The following is an 11821-nucleotide window of genomic DNA, read 5'->3' as shown; positions in this document are numbered from 1 at the left end:
CCACTGTTAATTCACTTGAATGGAGAAATCACCATTTTTTATGTAATTTTTTAAATGTATTTATTCATTTCTTTCTGAGAAAGAGAGCACAAGTGAGCAAGGGGCAGAGAGAGAGGGAGAGAGATGCAGAGCCCAGAGAGGGACGCGAGCTCACCCAACACGGCTCGGACTCCTGAAGAGGGAGACACGGCCTGAGCCGAAGTCAGATGCGTAACCAGCTGAGCCACCCAGGCGCCCTGAAAAATCGCCATCACCACTTAAAACAACTCTGATCCTGCTGTGGCCCCACAGCGGCCTCTAGGTCCCCTCTGGACTTCTGTCCATGCTGTTGCATCAGGACCCCTGCCTGAAACAGCCTCTCTCCTCTCAGGAGTCCCCTCTTCCAGGAAGCCTTCCAGGAACAATTGAAACTACAGAGGGCTTGGAAACCGACATCCCCAAGGCAGAGGACAGCTGGGCAAGAGACTCCGGCAGCCAGGGTCAAGGCCCACACTGCCCACGCTGCCCTCCATTCCCCAGCCAGTGAGAAGGCAGGTTCCCAAATCCTGCCTCGCCGCTGTAGCACCTTGTGGGTGGGTGGAGGTGAGCCCAGCCCAGCCCTGTCCTGCCGGCGCCCTGAGGGGAGGCCCGAAGGGCAGCCCTGAGAAGCCTCCCTACACTTGGACTCAGGCCCTGCAGGCGGGGAGGGGAGCACGGAGAGCTGTTTCAGGGCCCACCTGAGAAGGAGGGATGTGGGGGGGCTGAGCTGGCACGGGCGTCACAAACAGGTGCTCGCAGATGAAATGGGCGGGTGGGTGGAGGGGCTCCCGGCTACTGCCAAGGCTGCCCTGGGCTTCAGGAACAGGTTTGCGAGGGGGCACGACTGGAGCGTGAAAAGCTCCAACAGGTGTGCAGGCCGCCAGAGCCAGGTGTGTGGCAAGGTGGCTCGGCTGTGGGGGGAGGCCAGACACAAGGAAGTAGGCTGGATGCGCGGCAGTCAGTGCGGGGGTGAGGGGTAAGTGGGTGCTGGGAGGGGTCACAGGCTGATGAGCAGCCCCAGGTGGGGCTGCCGTCCAGGCAGGTGGGCCAGGAGGCGTGGCCCCCACCCCCACGGGACTGGGTAGAGCCCCAGAGAGCTACTTTGGGCTTCCTCCCACTGCCCTGTGTAGTGACACGCTGCCCCCTGGAGGAGGCACAGACCGAGGTGGCCCCCACCAAAGAACACCCAGCTCCCCTTCCCAGCCTCAGCACTTGCGCACCCCGAGGCCACCTTTCCAGGTCCCCAGGCAGGAGCCAGGGCCCAGGCCACTTCCTCCAGGAAGCCCTCCCACTGACAAGCTCCCACTGCTCCTTCATGACAGCTGGCCTGAAATACCAAACCTGTTTAAATCCCACCCCTTTAAAACTGAGACTCAGGGGGGCGCCTGGGTGGCTTAGTCAGTTGAGCATCCAACTTTCGCTCAGGTCATGATCTCACAGTTCGTGGGTTCGGGCCCCGCGTCGGGCTCTGTGCTGATGGCTCAGAGCCTGCAGCCTGTTTCAGTCTGTGTCTCCCTCTCTCTCTGACCCTCCCCTGCTCACGCTGTCTCTCTCTCTCTCTCCTAGAAATAAATAAAACATTTAAAAAATTAAAAAAAAAAACCTGAGACTCAGGGCAACTGGCTAGCCACTCTGTCTCGCCCCCCCCATCTACCATCTGATCCCCCAGAACTGTGGAGATTGCAACAGTTTCTGTCTGCCACCTGTCTGGCACAGGTGAACTCCCTCCCCCGTCCCAGATACGTTGCTTTTCATACTATCTTCCTACTATCGTTCAGGCATGGCAAGCTGAGCCCTGGCCCGCTGCCAGGTCCTGTCAGGGGGTTGGGATGCGGGATTCTGCCAGGAGGGCGCAGCCTGGCCCTCACACACATGGCATCGCTACCGCAGGTGTAAGGACTGAGAAATGCATCCGATGGTGGAGAGTGCCTGGCAGGGAATTGAAACCAGCTGATGTACAGGCTTCTGCTTCTGCTCCAGATGAAGTAACAGGGACCAGATCCACATGCTCTTGCCTGAAACAGAAAAAAAAAAAAAAAAAAGGCAGAAATAAATATGTGTGAAAAATACAAAACACAGAACATCACACAGCAAAGGACAGTGATTCTTGAGAAATGGGAAACAAGTGAGACCACAACCAGCCCTGCTCCCTGCCTGGAGAGGGTTTCCAGGGTTCAGCGTAGGCAGTGGGGACCCAGGCAGAGCCCCGAGGTCTCCCTTAGCTGAGGGGATGGGGTGGGGAGTCCCAGGAGAACAAGACGACCAGAGTTCACAGGACCGGGCCCTGGAGAGGAAACAGCTGTGCGGAGGGAACCCCGGCGATCCACGGAGGGCCAGCCTCCTGGTTTCAGCTGACTGCAGGCTAGTGCAGGAATGAGAAGAGAAAAACCCACCCAGCTTAGAGGAAGAACCACCCAGAAGGACGCAAGCACACAGACCGTGGGAATAGTGCCTGTGCCTGACAGCCAGAGTTGAGAACCTCCTAATTTAAGGTGCATCAGTTAGAGTAGAAAGAAGGGTTTTGCTTCGGTAGCAGAGAAAAATCAACCCTAGACTACATTTAGTTCTGGTCCTGCCCAAAAAAGCTTAAAGACAAAACCCAAAAGGGTCACACAAGCTCCAGGTGACTTGACTGCATCCCAGAAACAAATAGAAAGACATTTATGGAAATCTAAAACTATCCAGCACCCAGAAAGGCAGAAGACACACTTTGACATCCAACCAAAAATCATTAGGCATGAAAAGAGGCAAGAAATGATAACCCATAATGAGGGAGAAAAGCAATCAAAACTAACTCAGATGTGACAAAAATGATAGAATTAGTAGCGAGAACGGCCTTTACACTTACCGTGACCATATTCCAGATGTTCACGGTGCTGGACGGAAGACTGAATATGTTAAGTACAGATATGGAAGATTTTTTAAGCCTCAAATTGAACTACAATGTCTGAGATAAAGAACACATTGAATGAGATTAATAGAATATCGCACAAGGAAAAAAAATGTGAACTTGAAGTCATAGCAATAAAGACTGTCCAAATAAACACCAAGAGGAAAGTGACTGAAAAGGAAAATGAACTAAGCATCAGTGAGCATTTGGTAACTCCACAAAGCTGAGCTACAGGTGGAGCTGGCGCCTCAGAAGAGAGGAGGTGGAAGTGGGAAAGAAAACATATTTTAAGAAAATGGCCAGATTATTTTTTTACAAATGTAATGAAAAACATAAGCCCACAGTTCCCAAAAGCTCGACAAAAGAAACATGAAGAAAACTACACTAAAGCTTGTACACCATTCTCAAAATGCTGAAGAACAGTTATAAAGAGAATAGCGTAAAAGTATCCAGGGGAGCCAAAGCGATCTTGAAAAAGAAAACCAAAGTGGAGGCATCACAATCCCGGACTTCAAGCTGTATTACAAAGCTGTGATCATCAAGACAGTACGGTACCGGCACAAAAACAGACACTTAGATCAATGGAACAGAATAGAGAACCCAGAAATGGACCCACAAACACATGGCCAACTAATCCTTGACAAAGCAGGAAAGAGTATCCAGTAGAATAAAGACAGTGTCTTCAGCAAGTGGTGCTGGGAAAACTGGACACAACATGCAGGAGAATGAACCTGGACCACCTTCCTACACCACACACACAAATAAACTCAAAATGGATGAAGGACTTAAACGTAAGACAGGAAGCCATCAAAACCCTCGAGGAGAAAACAGGCTACAACCTCTCTGACCTTGGCTGTAGCAACTTCTTACTCAACATGTCTCCGGAGGCAAGGGAAACAAAAACAAAAATGAACTATTGGGAATTCGTCAAGATAAAAAGCTTCTGCACAGGGAAGGAAACAATTAGCAAAACTAAAAGGCAACCAACAGAACGGGAGAAGATATTTGCAAATGACATATCGGATAAAGGGTTAGTATCCAAAATCTATAAAGAACTTGCCAAACTTAGCACCGGAAAAACAAGTAATCCAGTGGAGAAATGGACAGAAGACATGAATAGACACTTCTCCAAAGAAGACATCCAGGTGACCAACGGACACATGAAAAGATGCTCAACATCGCTCATCATCATGGAAACACAAATCAGAACCACACTGAGATACCACCTCACACCTGTCAGAGTGGCTAACTTAACAACTCAGGCACAACAGATGTTGCTGAGGATGCAGAGAAAGAGGGTCTCTTCTGCACTGCTGGTGGGGATGCACAGCGGTGCAGCCACTCTGGGAAACAGTGTGGAGGTTCCTCAAAGAATTAGAAATAGAACTAACCTATGACCCAGAAATTGCACTATTAGGTATTTAGCCAAGGGATACAGGTGTGCGGTTTCGAAGGGGCACATGCACCCTAATGTTTATGATAGTGTTATCGACAATAGCTGAAGTATGGAAAGAGCCCAATGTCCATCGACAGGTGAGTGGATAAAGAAGATGTGGTTTATATACATACAATGGAGAATTAGTCGGTAACAAAAAGAATGAAATCTTGACATTTGCAATGACATGGATAGAACTAGAGGGTATGATGCTAAGTGAAATGAGTCAGTCAGAGAGAGACAAACATCATATGACTCCACCCATGAGGAATTTAAGATACAAAACAGATGAACATAAGGAAAGGGAAATAAAAACAATTTAAAAACAGGGAGGGGAAAAACATAAGAGAGTCTTACATACAGAGAACAGACTGAGGGTTGCTGGAGAGGTTGTGGGTGGAGGCACGGGCTAAATGGGTAAAGGGCACTGAGGAGGACACTTGTTGGGATGAGCATGGGTGTTATACGTAGGGGATGAATCACTGGATTCTACTCCTGAAACCATTGTTGCACTATAGACTAGCTTGGATGTAAATTTAAAATAAATAAACAAGTAAGTAAGTAAGTAAATAAATAAATAATTCTTGTTTTAAAAAAAGTATCCAGGGGAAATTTTTTAGGTACAGGAGCAAAGAAAAGGATGTTCTGTTGACGTCCTGTTGGGTGAAAACAGCGCACGCAAGAAGATAGTAGAGCAGTCTCTTTACAATACTGAAGAAAAACCCTGCCAACCTTCATTCTTTACTATCAATAATGTCATTTGGAAAAAAGATGAAATGAGGACTTTTCAGACATAAGGATCTGGAAGAATGACTTACCAGCAGATCTATACCTATAAGAACTGCTAAAGGACGTCCTCTGAACAGAAGGAAGATGGCACCAGATGGAAACCTGGGCATACACACACATACTACTACTACTACTACAACTAAAGAGCAGCAGAGATGGTAGCTTCGTGAGTAATAATAAGAAATGTTTTTCTTGTTATTTAAATCTCTTTAAAAGACAATCATCTGTTTATTTATTTATTTTTTTGTAGGCTCCATGTCCAATGTGGGGCTTGAACTCAAGACCCTGAGATGAACAGTCACCTGCTCTACTGACTGAGCCAACCAGGCACCCTGAGAATCAGCTGTTTAAGGTAAAAAATAACAACAGTGTATTTTGGGGCTTGTATCATACAAAAAAGTAAAATATATGACCACATAGGACAAAGGCTGGGAGGGGAAAGTGAAAATACAGTGTTATAGTGCTCTTTTACTATATAGAGATGGTATCATATCAGTTGACAGGAGACATTGTCAAGTTAAAAACATGTAGTACGAATCCCAATGCAATCACTAAAATAGTTTCACCCAATAAAGCAACAAAGGAAACGATGGAATGAGGCTTTTAAAAAAATTTTTTTATTATTTATTTTTGAAAGAGAGAGACAGAGTGTGAGAGGGGGGAGGGGCAGAGAGAGGGAGACACAGAATCCAAAGCAGGCTCCAGGCTCTGAGCTGACAGAGAGAAACGGGGCTCGAACTCATGAATTGTGAGATCATGACCTGAACCAAAGTCATCCACTTAACTGACTGAGCCATCCAGACTCCCAGAATGAGGTTTTTTCTTTTTTTTAAAGAAAGAAAGTAGAAACACAGGGGGGAAATAATAGACAAGATGAATAAAAGATAAATAGCATGATGAATAAATAGTAGATTAAATAAAAGATATAGAGTAGATGAAACCCAACCACATCAATAATCATACTAAATGTAAATGGCCTAAACATCCCAATTAAAAGGCAGGGGTTGCCAGATTGGGTAAAATAGCAAGATTCAAGTCTGTGCTACCTACATAATCACACTTCACGGACTCAAATAGGGGAAAGTAGAAAGATGGGGAAGGTAATGCCATGCTGACACTTGTCAAAAGAAAGAAAACCCACAGTGAGAATATCACCAGGGATAAATAGGTTCATATTGTAATAACAAACTGATAACATCATCAAAAGGACATAACAACCCTAAATGTGCATGAACCTAATGACAGCTGATAAAAGTCCATGAAGCAAAAACTGATTGGGGAAAATGGGCAAATCCACAATTATACACAGAGTTCCACTCTCTTCTCCCAATATTAGATTCCACAAGTGGGCAGAAAATAATTAGGGACATAAAAGACTTGAACAACATCTTCAACTAATCTGGCCTAATTCATATTTATAGGAGAGTCTTTCATTTTCTGGGCCCAAGTCTCAACATATATAAAATAATTCAAGTCATCAAAAGAAGGTTCTCTGACCACATTACAATTATATTAGAAATCACTAATAGAAAGCTATCTGGAAAATTCTCAAATATTTGCAAATCAAATAATCCACTTCTTAATTTTCCATGTATTGAAGGAAAAACAAAAGGAAAATTAAAAATTATTTTTAACTATGGGGCACCTGGGTGGCTCAGTCAGTTGGGCAATCAACTGTTGATTTTGGCTCAGGTCATGATCCCAGGGTCATGGGATTGAGCCCCACATTGGGCTCTGTGCTGAGCATGGAGCCTGCATGGAATTCTCTTTTTCTCTGCCCTCCCCCAACTTGTGCTCTCTCTCTTTCTCTCAAAATAAACAAATTTAAAAAATTATTTTGAACAGGGGCGCCTGGGTGGCTTAGTCGGTTAAGCGTCCGACTTTTGCTTAGGTCATGATCTTGCGGTTCGTGGGTTCGGGCCCCGCGTCGGGCTCTGTGCTGACTGCCAGCTCGGAGCCTGGAGCCTGTTTCAGTCTGTGACTCCCTCTCTCTCTCTGACCCTCCCCTGCTCACGCTGTCTCTCTCTCTCCTAGAAATAAATAAAACATTAAAAAAATTTAAAAAAAATTATTTTGAACAAAATGGAAATGAAAAGACAACATATTAAAAAAAACTGTGCAGGGGCGCCTGGGTGGCTTAGTCAGTTAAGCGTCCGACTTTCGCTTAGGTCATGATCTCGCGGTTCGTGGGTTCGGGCCCTGCGTTGGGCTCTGTGCTGTCAGCTCAGAGCCTGGAGCCTGTTTCAGTCTGTGACTCCCTCTCTCTCTGACCCTCCCCTGCTCACGCTGTCTCTCTCTCTTCTAGAAATTAAAAAAAAACAAAAAACTGTGCAATGCAGTTAAAGCAGTACTTAGAGAAATGTATAGCACTGAACACTTAATTTAGAGACGACATGTCTCCGTGACCTTAGCTTCCATCATGAGAACAGATGAAACCCAAAGTAGACAGAAGAAGAGAAATAATAAAGGTCACATTAGAAATCAATGAAATAGAAAACAGAAAAATAGAGAAAAATAATAAGCCCAAAAGATGTTTCTTTAAGAAAATCAGCAACATCAATAACTCTTACAGATGGATCTGGAGTAAAAGGAGAGATGAAGCACACTACTGATGTCAGGAATGAGAGAGGCCACACCACTACAGGTCTAACACACGTTAACATAGTAACAGGAAGTATTATTAATAACTTCATGCCAACAAATTTGACATTAGATGAAATGGAAAAATTAACTGAAAATTAAAAACTGCCAGAGCTCATTCTGGCAGAGATAGGGAGCCTGAATATACCTATAAATAATTTGAACTTTTAGTTAAAAACCTTCCCACAAAGAAAACATCACACCCAGAGGACTTCACTGAGAAATTCTACAAAACATTTAGGAAGGAAGGAGCCTGGCTGGCTCAGTCAGAGGAGCATGTGACTCTTGATCTCGGGGTGGTGAGTTCGAGCCCCACATTGGGTGTAGAGATTACTAAAAACAGACAAACAAACAAAAAGAAAAAGAAACAAACACTTAGGGAGGAAACAAAACCCATTTCACAAAACACTACCGGAAAAGGAAAGAGAAGGGAATGCCTCTCCACTCGTTCTATGAAGCCAGCAACGGTATGAAAAGGGTTGGTATACGATGACCAAGTGGGGTTTAGCCCAGGGATGAAAATTGATGTTTGAAAACCAATGAATGCACCCTGCCATATTAGCAGAAAGAAAAGCCAAAGATTATCTCAATAGATGGAGAAAAACAATGGACAAAGCCCAACACCTGCTCCCCATGGAAAAAAACTCAGCAAACTGAGCCTGGAAGAGACTTCTCCAGCCTAAAGGGACGCTGACTTCACATTATCAAAGACTAACGCTACAACTTGCTGAAAAGTTGGAATCGCCATCGGCTTTGCGCTTTCCAGTCTGAGACGATGCTGCACCCGCAGGTTCAGGCCGGTGCAGTTCGCACAGAAATAAGTAAAATGATCTTGATTTCTAAATCACATGGTCATTATGGGGAAAATCCTATGTAATCCGCAGGAAAACGCCGCTAGAACTAAGATTCGGGCACTTGGGGTACACGCTCAGTGCAGCCACGCCCGCCCCCGCGGGTGTGCCCCGTGACCCGGTCAGGACACGCGTCGGTGCTAACCCGACAGGAAGGCAGGCCGGCGCCCAGACGTGGGGGCCCAGAGCGCAGCCGCCGTGTCTGAGGAGCGGGGGGCCCGGGCGGCGGGCGGGACGGGGGCGCCCCGGGACAGCCACACGAGGGGGAGAAGCGTTAAGAGTAAAGACAGAGGGCACATCGCATGATGACACCTGTGGAACCTTCTGGAACAGCCGGTGGCTCTGGGGACAGCGTGGGATCGGGCACAGGGGAGGCCCCTCGGGGGGACTGATGGACGCTGTCTGGACTGCGGTCTTGGACGTAAGCGTAATTGCACACTTTCAGCAGTGCGGGTGTCGGCTTTTAAAGTCAAATGAGGCTGGTGCNTGCTGAGGTAGTACGTGAACCAATGGCTCGGGATGTAAATCGTTTCAGACGTTTTAACGCGCAAACCACCTCTCTGGCTACACTGTCCCTGCGGCCACCTGCTGTCTCCACCGGAGACACGGGGGCTTTCCGTCAGCAGAGCACAGGGCTGGCCTCACTCCTGCATCGGCTCTGGAGCCACTTACTCCTTCCTCTTCTTTTTTTAGGGTTTATTTATTATTGAGAGACAGAGACAGCGTGAGCAGGGGAGGGGCAGAGAGAGAGGGAGACACAGACTCTGAAACAGGCTCGAGGCTCGGAGCTGTCAGCACAGAGCCCGACGCGGGGCTCGAACCCGCGAACCGTGAGATCATGACCTGAGCCGAACTCAGATGTGTAACCGCCTGAGCCCCCCTGGCGCCCCTTAACTCCTTCCTCTTCGAGGGACGATGGGGTGCTTCCTGTGACTCTCAGCAACAGACACTGCAGGGGGGGCGGCCCCACGCCCACCCTCTGAGAGGGGAGCTCAGAAGAGCGGCCCCTGGCCTGAGCCTTGACCTTCCCAGGTTAGCTGTCCCCACAGAAGCTCACCGCGTGTGGGTGCGCGACACTGGTCCTGCTGCACGGCTGGCTCCCACAGGATGGGGTGACAGCTCCCGGGGTGAGCGGCACTCCTGCCGAGATGGAGCGTCAGGCCCCTGCAGATGTGCACCCTTGACCCCTGAGGCAATCCCCACCCCAGCCTGAGCAGACCAGGCCACCCTGACCGGGGCTGATGTGTGGACAAGCCTCCCTGGTGGAGAAGCCCAGCTCACACTGCCATTGGCCCAGGGGGGTCCTTATCAGGCTTCTCTGTAGCTCTCCCCAAGGGCTGTGGTGTGCGGAAGGCCGGCAGTGGGGCTTTGGTCACCTCGGGCTGCTGAGTGGGGGCGTCCACAGCCCAGCTTGGCTTGGACGGGGAAGGGCCCTGGAGCAGCCCCTCTGCCAACCCAGATGGGGACCCTTGACCAGAAGAGTGTAGGGGAGACTTCTCGACGGAGGTCCAGGTGCTTGGGCTGCACCCCGGGGGGCGTGGCAGGTGGTGCTGCCTGCTCGGTATGATCTAGGTGCTGGGCAGGGGCGGGGGCCTGCGTGGACTCCCGCAGCCGTACCCGCGCTCACCCGGCCTAGGAAGGGTGTGCGTCCGTGCCACCCATCAGGCCAGGGGGCAAACTCCATTCACATCCCCCACTGCCCAGGCTGACAACAGTGCCCTCTTTGGGCTGTGGGCCAGGGCACCAGGCTCAGGATGGTCCTCCTCTGCAGCCACAGCACCCCTCCTGAGGCCCTTAGGAGGGGCCGGCTCCTCCCCCACCCCCCCGACCAGGCCCATGCCGGGCCCTCCTTGTGCTGGAGTCCAGGTCATGCCCAGGAGTGGGGTGGCACCTGGCTTCTCTGCCTTTGCCTTCTACTTGGGTTTGGTCTATGCACAAGCCGGGAGGAGTCCAAGGGCAAGGTCAGAGATCTCAGGCCTGTCGGGCACCCCCCTCTTCCTCCTTCACACTGGAGGGGAAACGCCCATGCCTGAAGCTCCCTGGGCTTTCTGCTCCCTGACCCGCCTCTGCAGCCGGTCCCTGCATCAGAGCTGGAGCGTGCGTGTCCCCTGCCAGGGCCCTGACCGACGGGGCCACCAGCACTGGCAGTGGCCCCCGGACACAGACCTTCCCCACGGGCTCCTGGCACCAGGTGACTCGAATCTGAGGAGCTTGGGGCTGACCTTGTGGATGGGAAGTGGCGTCAGGGCGCTCAAGTTACCCAGGGCAGTGCTGGGCGGAGCGCTTGGGGCGGGGGGGAGCCACGGGCCGGTTGCTGGGCCGGTTGCTGCGGCAACAATGGTCCTTTGGAAGACGGGCCCCTGTCCCTTGAAAGGGAAGAAGGGAGACAGAGCAGAGGGCGCGTGGGGCCCACAGGCTGGGCGCACAGGCCCTATTCCACACACCACAGTCTGTGCAAGGCTGGACCAGCAAGGCCTGTTTGCTGAGCAAGGTCAGTTTACAAGGACAGGAGGGGCACCCCGGGACCTGAGCAGGACACGGGAGCAGGCCGCCCTCGCCCAGGGCGGGATCACATCTGTGCCTGGCCACCCCTCCGCCTCCAGAACCAGGAGACGCGCCCCTCTCGCCGCCCCAGGGCAAGGGAGCCGTGGGGGGCCCGGGAGCCTCCAGCGGCCCATCTCGGTCCACACACTAGTGTGCGGCGTGCGGCCCCTGGACCGGGCCTCCTTCGCCGGCCTGAGCCCCTGGAGTGAGAGGAGGCTGGGCGCCCGCGGGAGCCACGGCCCCGCACACCGTGGGACCTGCTTCCCCAAACCAGCTGCGCCTGGGGTACTGGCAGTGCGGTCCCGGCTGTGCGCCTGGCAGGCCAGCGAGTCAGACTCGAGAAGACCCAGGTGCCCCACGCATGGTGCCGCTGAGGTGGGCTGCTCACGTGGGCGCCCGAGAAACAAAGCAGACGGGCAGCTCCTGGCGTTCTGCCGGGGCACCTGCAGGGCCGCTCTCAAACACAGCGAGTCACAGTGATGTTGCGGGGCCTGACGGAGGGCGCGCCGGCCCCTGGAAGGAAGAACTCACAATACAGTCGCTGGTATGCGTCCCCAACAACGTACGGGGCACCGTGTCCGCTCCCAGGCCTCCTGGGTCACTGGATAATGGCCCTGAATTGATGCCAATACCGTCACCTAAAAGCCATTCCAG

The 11821-nt window shown here is 50.8% G+C and overlaps 1 long non-coding RNA gene across 1 annotated transcript in view; it reads left to right on the top strand.

Annotated features, from left to right (window-relative positions):
- LOC144220331 (uncharacterized) overlaps nt 1-8596 on the top strand; it is a 9067-nt gene extending 471 nt beyond the window's left edge. Inside the window, exons 2-3 of the long non-coding RNA XR_013331697.1 lie at nt 5383-5484; nt 8366-8596. This is a non-coding gene — a long non-coding RNA (uncharacterized LOC144220331). The remainder of the gene's footprint in view (nt 1-5382; nt 5485-8365) is intronic.
- The last annotated feature ends 3225 nt before the right edge of the window (nt 8597-11821 follow it).

The sequence above is a fragment of the Crocuta crocuta genome, unplaced genomic scaffold (genome assembly GCF_008692635.1).
Source record: "Crocuta crocuta isolate KB4526 unplaced genomic scaffold, BGI_CrCroc_1.0 scaffold179, whole genome shotgun sequence".
NCBI classification, from domain to species: domain Eukaryota; kingdom Metazoa; phylum Chordata; class Mammalia; order Carnivora; family Hyaenidae; genus Crocuta; species Crocuta crocuta.
The sequence above is the reverse complement of the archived record's forward strand: the minus strand, read 5'-3'. Positions and strand labels throughout refer to the sequence as shown.